This window comes from Montipora foliosa, chromosome 11, assembly GCF_036669935.1.
Source record: "Montipora foliosa isolate CH-2021 chromosome 11, ASM3666993v2, whole genome shotgun sequence".
Classification (NCBI taxonomy): Eukaryota; Metazoa; Cnidaria; class Anthozoa; order Scleractinia; family Acroporidae; genus Montipora; species Montipora foliosa.
Window position 1 is genome coordinate 26567438 of NC_090879.1, and position 12500 is coordinate 26579937.

At 38.9% G+C, this 12500-nt stretch overlaps 1 protein-coding gene and 1 pseudogene across 1 annotated transcript in view; one reads left to right on the top strand and one right to left on the bottom strand.

The window, feature by feature from the left end:
- LOC137977851 (uncharacterized) overlaps positions 1–12500 on the top strand; it is a 92937-nt gene that overhangs the window by 75859 nt on the left and 4578 nt on the right. The gene's annotated exons all lie outside the window — the stretch shown is intronic.
- On the bottom strand, positions 5026–7280 carry LOC137975347 (galanin receptor type 1-like; annotated as a pseudogene).

Below are 12500 nucleotides of genomic sequence, written 5' to 3' on the forward strand. Positions count from 1 at the left end.
TCTTATCGCCTAATGATGAAGAAGAAGATTCTTCTAAAAAAAAGTACCCAATTCAAGACTTGAGTGAACAAACCATAACCTATTCTAGCCAAAAATGGTCAAATCGACACCATTTCAGACCAAAACGGCTTAAACAAAAACCATACCCTTTGGGGCCGCACATACCTAATCTAGACTATGTAGATGTAAGAGAGCATCCTCACCCCACCCCCCCCCCCCCCCCAATTCCCCAGGGACAATATTATTTCCTTTGACCAATTTATTTCTTTACAAACTCAGTGGTCACCAAAACGCAAAAAACAAAACTAGTCTACTCGATGGCAGTGGGCCGAAATAGACAACGGCGGCTATTTCTTGGTGCAGAGTGGTTGACGAAATGAATCGAACTAAATCTCATGGAAATTATAGGAAAAACCACCTCGCCTAGCTTGATAATCCACAGTGGCGTTTTTTGGTCAAATCGTCACGAAAATCGTTAGATAAAATAGCAAGTTAAAAGTGCTTAAAAAAATCGCATGGCTGTGCAAAGGAGCCACTTTCTTCTGCACAATATAGATGAAAGAGATTTAACAGGGGAGATCTGCATACAATTGTTCTTTCTTCATCTTGTCTCAATTCATGATATAGGGAACCTGCAGCTTACATTAGGCAAGGTAAGTCAAGAGACATTTGACGAATACAGTTTATTCCTTGATCCTGAAACAAGGATTACGGATTCTGATAGTTCGCAGGCATTTTATGTAATTCAATCCTGCGTAAATATAAAGTATCTTATACAAACGCGAACGAAAAAGGCTACCTTTCAGTCCATTCCAACTTTTTCGTCGACAATAAGCAGCTGCCAAAGTTTGGTGTGAAGATAAAGGAAATGCTTTTGCTATAGTGAATTTATGGAGAACGCTTATATTGTCCATAGCGACACCTTTTGAAAAATGTTGTGACGCCGGAAATAATAATTGAAATTTCCCTTGATGGATCATCGTCCAAGCAGCCTGAATGTTTCATTTAAATCACAGGCTGTCATATTCCCATAGTATTTTGACGCTCCACGGACCGTCTTGATCGCGTATGATGCTTTGAAATGGAGAAGAAATCACGATGATTACTCGAGAAGCCTCGTTTCTTTGTTTTCTTTTATTTGGAACTCCGCACATCATGAATAAACATCTGAAAAATTAAGCTTTTTCCGAAATCCTGTTGGCAATACGGCCCATTACATCTATACATGCAGTTAAAAGAGATTGGCGCATGACAGTTCTTGTTCTCATTTTTCAATGTAAAACCCAATATTCGTTTTCGCTCGGCTTCAACACACGATTCAAAACCTTCTTCATCTTCCGCTATGTCTTTGTCACGCTAGAAAACCAACAAGAAATATTTTGCTCGAAAGTTGTCACGTGGTCAGTCATTTTGGATCTGCTTGCGCCGCACCAATCAGAAGGCCACCCGTTACGTGGGGCTGAATGGGTTTGTTCAAAAATAGGGGGTCTTCTTGCAAAGCTTTCCTCAATCTTCTTGCCCCAACTTTCACGCGGACAGTTTCGAGTATCGCATGGGAGCTCTTCTTTCGAACCAGGAACACGCCTTGCTACCCGCGGGCTAATAGATAAACTAGAACATTACCAATGGGGGGGGGGGTGGGCACCCCTTTTTCTTGTAGGTACGCATATCTACAAGAAGGCTCTGTTATATCCTCAATATATTTGAAGTGCACGTTATAGACGAAAGTTTAAAAGTGATCCTTTCGTCTATGACTTTCACTTTCGAAATTAAATATATGAGCGGTTTTAATGAGTGTCGAAAAGTACATAAGCGAATTGCTTTGGTTTATGATTACTTCACTCAGTGATTGGGTTCAAAGTTCTCGCGCCATTTTCTCATCCAATAAGAAGTGAAACCCAAAACCAATCGCACCCCTGGTTCGCGCGCCGCGTGCACATTTTCCCGCTCTGTTGTATCGGCTACGTGTCATTAATTCGAGTTTTAATTGGGTTTTACCGGATTGTCTCCGTTGCTTTTGATTGGGCCAAAGTAATTACTTTGGTTTTGGTTTTACGGGACACGTCATTGAAAACCGCTCTATGATCACTTCAACTCAGTGCATGGTTCAAAGTTCTCGCGCCAATTTTTCAACCAATCAGAAGTGGAAACCAAAACCAATCGTGGTCTCGCTCGGGCACATTTTCCCGCTCTTGGTATCGCGCTACGTGTAATTAATTTGAGTTTTTGATTGGTTTACCGGATTGTCTCCGTTCACTTTTTGATTGGCCAAAGTTAATTACTCTAAAAATCACACAAAACACATCCCTCAACGTTCCGTGTTCGTATCAAGTGTGTTTCCCAAACGTTTTTGAGAATGTGAGCAATTATCGGGGCGGAACCATGACCGGTTGACACGGAGATTAATAGTACATTTCGAATTGAGAATAAATACAAAAATTCAAATTCTTCTTTACGAATCAGTTTGAGAGTTTCAGGGATATTAGCCAAAACCACCTGCTGAAGAACAAAACAAGTAAAGAACTACCCAAATTTAGATGGTTTCATTTCATTCACGTTGATTGAGGAGCGGCTTTGTTGATGCCACAAAAAACCAATAGCAAATTATGGCTCATGTTTTTGCATATTAGAGCAGTTTTCAATTGAGTTGTCGTTTAAAACCAAAACCAAAGTAATTACTTTTGGCCAATCAAAAATGTGGTCGGCGGGAGACAATCCAGTAAACCAATCAAAACTCGACAAGTAATTACACGCAGGCCGACACAAGCAGGGGAGAAAGCGGAAAAATGTGAAAATGTGCCACCCACGCGAGCCACGATTGGTTTTGGTTTCACTTCTGATTGGTTCGAAAAAAGCCTGGCGCGAGTGGAGCCGCGCGGCGAGAGAACTTTTGAACCAATCACTGAGTGGACCAGTAATCCTATAAAACCAAAGTAAGGAATCTCAATTACCTTCGACACTCAATTGGGAAAACCACCTCTATAATAATAGAATCAAATTCCCCAAAAGACTTTTTCTCTATTGTTCTGTGCAAACAATCGTGGCCTCGTGTGACGTCAGGTGAAAAACCATTCTATGTATTTTGAGAAGGAATGTTGCGTTTCTGATTGGTCAAACAGAATGACGATGATTTAAGTGCAATAACGGGAACTGCTATGGAAAAAACAGAAGCGATCGAGTAAATTTGGTGGAGGGTGTACGATAACTAAAAAATTGTCTGACTCCCGTCTCATAGGATTTCGCCATACCTTTTTCGATTTTGCGCGTTGTATCGTCAATAGACCAATTCCGGTTAAACTCAATCTGGTACCCAATTTCAAATCTTTCGGGGGTTTAAGATTCTTTGTGGGTTTTGTTGAATTTGCATGACACTGAAGCATTCACCATTTGACATGATATGGAAATACTGGAACAAAAACGTTGTGTTTCGGTTGACTAGTGCCAATAACTGTGTTGTACTGGACGATTAAGTTCACCTCGTTCGTAACATTTTTCAATGAAAATGAAAAACAAATAAATTAAGGACGCAATAAATCTCTAGGACGACTGCATTTCCGCAATTTTAAAGCTGTTACCCAAGTCGGAACGTCATAAAATTGAATATCGCAGTGATAATTCAATTAACAACGCATTGCTTAAAGAAATGGTAAACATGACTTGGACTGCAAAGTAGATGCAAATAACTATTTTATTGATATCAATGAGGTTATTTCAAACTATCTTGCTCTAAATGAGTAATTATTCACGGTAACTTGTCATGAGCGGGTATAAATATCCATTAAATTGAACTTCCTCTTTTCCGAAAAAAGAAACACTTTGCACAATATCTCCGGCAACAACAAAACGTTTCCGAATTAAGCGTTTTTAGTGAAGTTAATTAAGGAACCGGTGTGGTGTACATACTGTGATATTTGACATTCGAAGAGATGTGAGGTAATTAATGTACAGAAAAGGGAAGTTGGGGGCTTTTGAAATTTTGCTTAAATGACACTGAATGCTTGTCTATTAATTAAACTTTTAAGCCATATTACGACTTCTGACATCATCAACACCTTTCTTCAACGAATTCAGAAGGTAATTGTAAAAATAATTTTCTGAATGCGATCTACGACTTCGTTTGCGCTGATCAGTCATTTTCCTTGATTCTCGTTCTTGCATATTCAGCATATTGTACCAACTATCGAACGTTGAAAGAAATCTTTCCAGTTGATCGTTTGGAGTTGGCTTTAAAGTTTAAAGCGGTTTATCCCCCCTCTTTCTAACCTACGGACTCAATTGCAAGATTTGGCTTGCCATAATTAGCTACTACTGCATGCAGTTAAGCAGATGTGATTTGCGACATCTTACTTTGTTCGGAAGCAGAGGCTTGCAAAACGTAGACCAGTGAATGTACTGGACGCTATGACAAAACAACTTCTCGTCTTCGCTAACATTTGATGCCAATTTTTATCAAAGCTTGCGTCTTCTACTTAGTTTTCTTCTGTTATCGACAGACCTGTGGTGACTTATTTTTCTTGTGTGTAACGTTCAGATGACTTCGCAAATGACTAAGAACTCCTAAACTGGAAGTGGATCTTCGGTACGCTTATGCGCATGCGTTCTGTAGAAACCGATGCAGTGCAATGAATGCTGTTCATGAATGTTTTAAAAAGTAAATTGGTACGAACGGTTTCAGATCAAAAATAGAGGACGAAAAGTTCACTTGCGCATGCTCACGTTGTCTTCAAAAGCTCGAATTTGGTGATTTACGTCGTTGTTTTGAAGGTTACAGCAAAAATATGTGCTTAAGTGCGTGCTGCACGTGAAGATTATTTTTCCTTCTTTTACCAATGAATTTATTGTTTTGTGGAGTTATCGTTCCCGCAACGCACGTTATGGCAGCAGTGTTGCGTGTGCGCCGTGCTGATCGACGTCGCGATCGAACCCCCTCGGCAAGATATAGGAACTGGATTTATTGAAGCGTCTGCTGCATAAGTTCTTCATCCCTTTACGAAATTCCGAATAACGACAGAATAAATGACAGGATTACAGACGAATTGAAAATAACAAAACAGATATTATGTACAAGAGGTTTCCATAATAATCTTGTGTGGATAATTCTAGCCAGAGTACTAAGGTAAGACGCAGAATGGAAAGAGGAAGCATTGTAGCGGCGAAAACCAAACGAGTGGAGTTAGAATTTTCTTGGCCCGTCTGTTGTGATTTATGCGTACACTTTCGACCTTAGCAAGAGAGATTCGTCCTCTGTTGTCTTCCATCGTCTGCTCCTGTCTCATCGCCTTGAGGATTTCAGTGCTTTGATTAATTGTCCGCGTTATCACGAGATAAGTGAAGGAAATGACGATTAACGGCAGGATGTAGGAGAACAAAGTTAGTAACACCAGGTAAAGTCTTAGTAATACCATACCATCATCCCACGAAGGCCAAACCAGCTTACAGCACTTCCTTTCCTCTTCATACGCAACTATGAAATACAGCGGAAAAGAGAAGACGAAAAATGATGCTCCCCACACGCACGTAGCGAAAACCTTAGCTCGTCGAAGCAAAACCTTGTGTTTCCTTGAAGTTTGAGGCTTTGCCGCAACGACTTTACGATATCTCTCCACAGATATCACTGCAATAAGCCAAACGGATGCCCCAAAAAACATCTCCGGTACTGGGTATATATAGTGACAGGCGAACTCTCCTAAGGGCCAGCTCGGCGCGTCTTGTTCTTGATGACAATAGCAGGAAACGCCAGCAGCAAGATGCCCAAGTCCGCTATGGCTAAGTTTTGTAGATAAAAATCTCCTGGCTGCTTCCTTTTTCCTAATCTACTCACGACTAAAATTACAACTACGTTTCCAACAACTCCAAGAAAGCTATAAGTACTTCAAACGTAAGTTTGAAGATGTCTGTTGAGAGAGAAGTCCTTCCAGTAGTTTGTTGACTCATGGCTAGTGAAGAGTTGGTCGGTTTGGGAAATTTGGCAACCTGCAAAAGTTCACTTTAATCTGTCAGCAGGTCTTGGTTGCTTTCGTTTTAGAATCTGTCCTCTCGCTGGCATTCTCCTATTTCTTGGAAAGACTCCACTAGTTTAACCATGGTTTCTTTCTTGGCCAGATGAAAGTCTTTTGTTGGAGTGTTCTGCTGGATGATATACTTTTAACTTGGTTTCGAAGCAGCTGGTCCGTTTGTTTTGGCACGTTAAGTGGTAGTCGTAAAGTTTCTCAGCCTTTGGGAGATCATAAAAAAAACAATCCGGAGACAACGATATAGATCTTAAAACAACGGCAGTGTTCTAGCGCACGAACTGAACTAACAAACAGAACTCTCAAGAGGTCGAAAATATAATGTGTTTTAACACGTGATCTCGTCTTCAGTTAAATAACGTGTTAATTAATTTCCGGGCGCCTCATTGTTTTTCTTTTCTGGCTTTCCTTTCGACAAACATTGATTGACTTATTGTCAGCGATGACACTTGAAACTACTTGTTTTCAAAGGTGGTGTTTGCTGTTTTACTTAATGCTGACGTTCAATTACATTACAAAGGTTGTTATTATGCTCGCAAACGCTTATAAAGTTGACATTATACAGCTGGCTCTCTTTGCAACTTCCTTGCTACAAGAGAAAAATGAAACAATGAAAAATTGAAAGAATTTTCGCAATGGGTTTCGTGAATATAAAGATTATTTGCGAGTTCACTTCTTTTGAAAATTAGTTGTATTCAACTGTTACCGATGCGATTGGATTCCCAGGGAGAAGAAAAGAAATCGAGCAAAAAATCTAATAATAAGAGCTCTATTTTGGCGGTGAGAAATTAGAAATGCAAATACTTCAAAATAGATTAAAAACCGTAAGGTTGCTCGCTTTGGAGAGATCCTAAAACTGTTGTTTGTTGCCTTGTTCCGTCGCCAGAGAAAAACAGAAAATCATTCATTAAAGGTCTTCACAGCAGTCGATTGATTTTAAACAAGTAATTTATCTATCCCTTCTGTAGCAGTATTCAAATATTCAAATATCCTTGTTTTCTTAGCTTCGTCATGCATTTAAGCTTTGTGAACCAAGCTTAAAGTTTTCCGGTTTTGAAAGTTTATGAAAAAAAGTGTATTCATACTTGATACAATTTGACCACCAGAAAACTGGAAAATGAAAACTAAAATTACTTCGTCTGCACCAGTTTCAAGCACGACTTTTGTGTTGTCAGGGCAATCCGAGATCTACTGGCATGTACAATACTTCATTTTGAAACGTTCTGCGCTGAAAAGGCTTTTGAAAATTGTGAACTTTTACCTAATCATACTTGGACGATGGAAAATATGGTGGTAAATGGTGCAAAATGGTACAATAAGATAATATTTACAAAGAGATCAATGAAAATACAAACGCAAATTAAATTGACAATTTTCGTTTTTTAAAGCTTGAGGATCCCCGTAGGTTATTGCTCAGAGATTTGTTTCTTGATTAACCATCTCGCATGATCTCGGTAACACATCTTGCAACAGTAGTCTTGGAATCTTTATTTTTTAAATTTCATATCTGTTTTTCCTTTCGAGTCTGCAGGCATCTACCAGTTTCGGAGAAAGCTGAATACCATTTTTTTAATAAAGAGAAGACATTATTGTGATTTTTCAGAGCTTAAATCGAAAGTCCCTTTTGTTAACGTTTAATCCTTCTTGGAGTCGTCACTTAATCAAAAGAGGGCTGCTTACAATATCTTTCACATCACAGCTTAAAGATCTCATAACAATTTTCATGTTTTTAGAGAAAAACAAATTTGGAGTAAGACCTTTAAATGACTAAGATGAAATTAGGAGGCTGGCAGTAATAATTCAAGTGATTGATAGTTTTTTCTCGAGGCTCTGAAAACTCTAGAGAGCATAAAAGGGGTTTTGCCGATTTTTTTGTGTGATAATAAAATCTTGTTTCATAGTAGCATAGCATGAATCTTAGTTGACCTTTCGGATAACCGCGAAGCCAAATTAGAAACGTTACATAGATCTTTCGGTCTCCTAACAGAGCTAAACGTTGTTGGCATAGTAACAGTAATTTCTAGTTAAAATGTAAAGGGCATTTTACAGAGAACATCTGAATAACATAGCTACTTGAGGATCCTTAGATAAATTGCCTAAACCAAGGAATAAATGTTTTTGCATATGAGAGTTTGAGTGTAACAAGTATCTCGAGCGGTTTTTCTTAATTCACGAGCTTGCCTTTACATGTGGTCTTACTGAAAAAAATGCCTGCTTGATGCGGGAATGAGTCGATGCAGGGCGGACCAGACCTTGTTTTTGTCAGGATTCTGTCGAACTTTGTAATTTGTTTTTCGATTTATGTCGCATCACCGTTTGTTCAGAATAGTCTTCCTTGGGTTGGCAATGAATAATTTATGTATTATTTCTTTTCCAGTATTGTGCTCCACATCAATGATTACAGATCCTTGGGGGCCGGCTTCTACTGAAAAAACACCTTTATTATTTTTATCCACTAGAGCTTTAGAGTGGTTTTCTCTTTTATATCATATACCTTTTCTCGCCTTTCTGTAAGCCGCTTGTAATCTTTTCTGTTGAAATTAACATATAGAAACCAAGTTGCCTTTGCAAAACAGAGTTTTTTTTTTACAGTAAGAATTCTTGATACAAACCAGCTGTCGTTGCAGCTGATTTTAGAGTTCCCAGTCTTATTTGTAAATTGAAAACGTTCGAGGCAATCAGACTTAAAAAACCTTTCGGGGGGTAACGAAAATTTGCAAGATATCTGTCAACCTCTGAGACTTTATAATGCGTGTTACAGTTAAATAATCTATGCTCTTTGCCACACCCTGCAAAACAATTTGGTATTTAGGTAACCATGATGGCGATTACAATGTTAACGAAAACTTAAAAAATCATACCCTACGAAGCTTCAACCCCCAGTGGCTTCCTATTTTTGGGGGCGTATTATCCTAAAAGAATCGTTGTAGGTACACCACAGACGCCTTTATTTAAATGAGAGTGTAGTCGATTGAAAAACATCTGTTTTCACGTTTGTATCCAGGAAGCCAATTTCCCTCGAAAATACTTGTTGTTACTTCAAGTTTCGCAATAAAAACGGTGTTTGGAGAACTCAAGTTAATTAGTATTCAAGACTGTCGAGATAGTTTGAATAGTATAAAATAGTTTGCAATGCAGATTTGCTCCCGCTCGCTTATAAAAACTAGTTAGTTTGGATTCGCATGCGATGTGACATTTTTTCACATCTTGCACTCTTTTATTTTAGAAAAGTTATCGATATTTTCAGTAGGTACGTTTTGATTTTCGTCCAATGCTTTTGTCAGACAATTTTTTAAGGCTGTCTGCTAGTCCCCCTCTGTTTCCATGGCAACGATAGGCTCTCTAAAATTCCTATTGATGGAAATTATCTTAAAAATCGAATTCGGGGACCCAGTATTTTTGATATGGTGCAGTAAATCTTCAGTACAACACTGTTCGATGATGTAACAAAAAGAACCACCCGCTCGAAATTCTGTTTTTGCAGAACTAATAGCGCTTGGTGTTTTTCAAATTGTTATTTCCATGGTTTGCGAAAACAAGAGTCAACGCTGAAAGAAAAATCAACCTTAACTGTCCTTGAATTTTCAACCTGTTCAAACCTTTCAACTTAATATACCTTATTCGCTCAGGTTGCATTTCTTTTCAATAAACAGTCTTTTGGCTCGAAGAGTTAGCTATGATAAACTCGTCTAATTGAGGAAAATAAGAATGCTTTTAAGTAAAATTGGTTCCTCTGTGTTTCTGTCGAAAAGCAAGACTTCTTATTCTAGAGAGGTTTTAGTCATGTTGTTGGAAACTGTTGCATACCTTTTTGTGGCAGATGTTGTTATCGTAGTTGCGTTTAAATTAAATCGGGTGAATGAAACTTTATGACTTATGGGAAATATCTTTTAACGTGATAATAGCAACTTATCCAAATGAAAGTGGATAATGGGGTTTCTTACCAAGAGGATAGGGAAATTAGAAAGATACAAAAGGTGCCCTTATGCATTCATTTTCCTCGCTCTCTTTCCCCTCTGCTTTCACGTCAAAACTAGGTCTGACGCCAACACTCGACCACTGTCCACCGCAGCCGTCCCCTCACAGATCAAGTGCTGCGCTCCCTCCCCTCTAACAGTACGACCACCAACCAGCGTCTGTATCTAAAAGTCTCTCGTTTATGGACAGATCATTTACACTATTGATCGTTTTTCTTGCTCCTAACTGCTGCTTCTGTTGATATTCTCAGAATACCATGTCTGTTCGATTGCCTTCCACCGTCAGAGGACTGTTTGTGTTGATTGCGAGCTACTTTCATAATTCTAATGATCAAGAGATCCTGAACTTGGTTGTGAGAACGGGTGATGAAGTCTTAGAAGCAAAAATGAGCATTCTTTCTTGCAAGTGAGTGAGTGATTGATAACAAATAGGTGGTTTTCAAGCAATCTCTTGAGACCGAGGTGACAATGCTGCAATCTACAATTTCTAGTCAACAGATAAAAGAAGCTAATGGGAGATTTTTTTTTTCATCCACCAACATGGCGTTGATGACAACGTAACAATAGACCATTTTACAGTTGTGTGCTTAGTTACCTTACCATTCAATGAAAGTGACGCTGGTGTTGACCTTGTAATGTTGTCATGCTTATAAGTAGGAAGCTGTGAGGTTTCTATCGAAGCAAGGTCAACTCCAGCCTCACTTTCATTCAAAAGCCAGGTAACTAAGCACACAACTATAATTTACGTTTCCAAATCGATTGGGCTAACCTTATAGTTGGAAGTAAATTTATCGTTTTTGCTTTGTTTTACTTTGTATTTCAGGGCAATTTTCCAAGTACGAGCTCCCGGGGGGTATATTTGGAGGGGCGATTTAACGGAGGGTTTTTTGCGTTACCGCTTTGGTGCGCTTACATTTGGAGGGGATTATTTTCGGAATTTTACGGTACCTACTAATAGGTCGCCTAGTCAGTCAGTCAATTAATTGATAAGTCTATAATCAAATACATACCAGGCATTTGTCCTTTTACTTTTTAAGGTATCGTTTTGGTTGTCGTCAAGTAGCCATAGATGATAAACACGGCGTTCACATATTCAGGGCAAATTCAAGCCAAGTAACGACTGTCAGTATAAGCGCGAGGTTTACTGTTGCTTTGGTAAGTTAAACCGTACTCAACGATTAATTTCCTCCCGAAAAAATGCGACATAAAATGCATGAGCAGCATCGCATATGGAAGATGAAAGACCTGTTAATTATTAACCTCGACACGCTTGTACATACAGGCGCGTAGCGTCCTATACGCATATACGCACGTGCGTACTTGAAGTGACCAGAAAATTTTGAAATTTTTAGCAATTGTTTCTATTTTGAACGTTTCACCTGTACGCAACCAAAATTTCGTGATGAAAGCACCACTTTGATTAAATTCTAAAAACTAAAACAAAAGCTATACCATGTTCTAACTAGTTTTGCATTGTAAGTTTTTGACACTAGCAATGCAGTGTTGTTTGGCCAGCGTGCAACAAAAAGGCGAGGCTGCAAAGGAGCGACGTTCCGAGAACGTTCTTCGGACAATTCCAGTCACTCTAGCTCAACCAAAACAATGTTTGGTTTGCGCCACGTTTGCTCAAAATAAGGGCAAGACGCTTTGTTCTTTGCTTGTATTCACACAACTATTTCGACAAGAAATAAAGAACGCAGTATTTTTTGCTCAGTTTACTTAGGTTTCTAGATCATATGTACTTGAGCGTACTTGAAAAAATGACCACGCTACGCACCTGACATATACGCAACAGTTAGAGCGACCTTGAAAATCACAACGATAGCTTCATAGGAAAGCACTGCTCTACAGCTTTCTCCGATTCCTGTGGTAATACGTGATGTTTTCTTTTACGGGCTACACCTTTTCTAGCAAATAAATAGCATTATAGTAGAGATATTAAGCATAACGTTTACAACAGCAAATGTCGGAGTCAAATTAGGAATTTTGCCAAAAGTGTAAAAACCTTGCTTAATATTAGCTCATTTCGGTCATGTTAGCTCCAGATATCAAGCAACTTCTTCAAAGGAACGAGACAAGTTAAAATGAGAAATTTTTAACGGTTTTATGATAAGCAGTTTGCCGTTGGCCGTAAGCGTACGACTTGATATGAGTTTAAGTTGATTTGATTTGATTTTTGTGCGGTGTCCCAGTTAGTGCCTCAGTGCTAAATACAGTTGAAACTTGTCATTATTATTAGAAGTATTATAGCGGGTTTCAATTGAGGGTCGAAAGTAATTAGCGAATTGCTTTGGATTTGCATTACTTCACTCAGTGATCGGTTCAAAGTTCTCACGCCACTTTTTCAGCCAATCAGAAGTGAAACCAAAACCAATCGTGGCTCGGGCGTGCACATTTTCCCTCGCTTTGTGTCGGCGATGTGTAATTACTTCGAGTCGTGATTGATTTACTGGATTGTCTCCGTCTTTTTTGATTGGCCAAAGTAATTACTTTTACGACACTCGATTGAAAT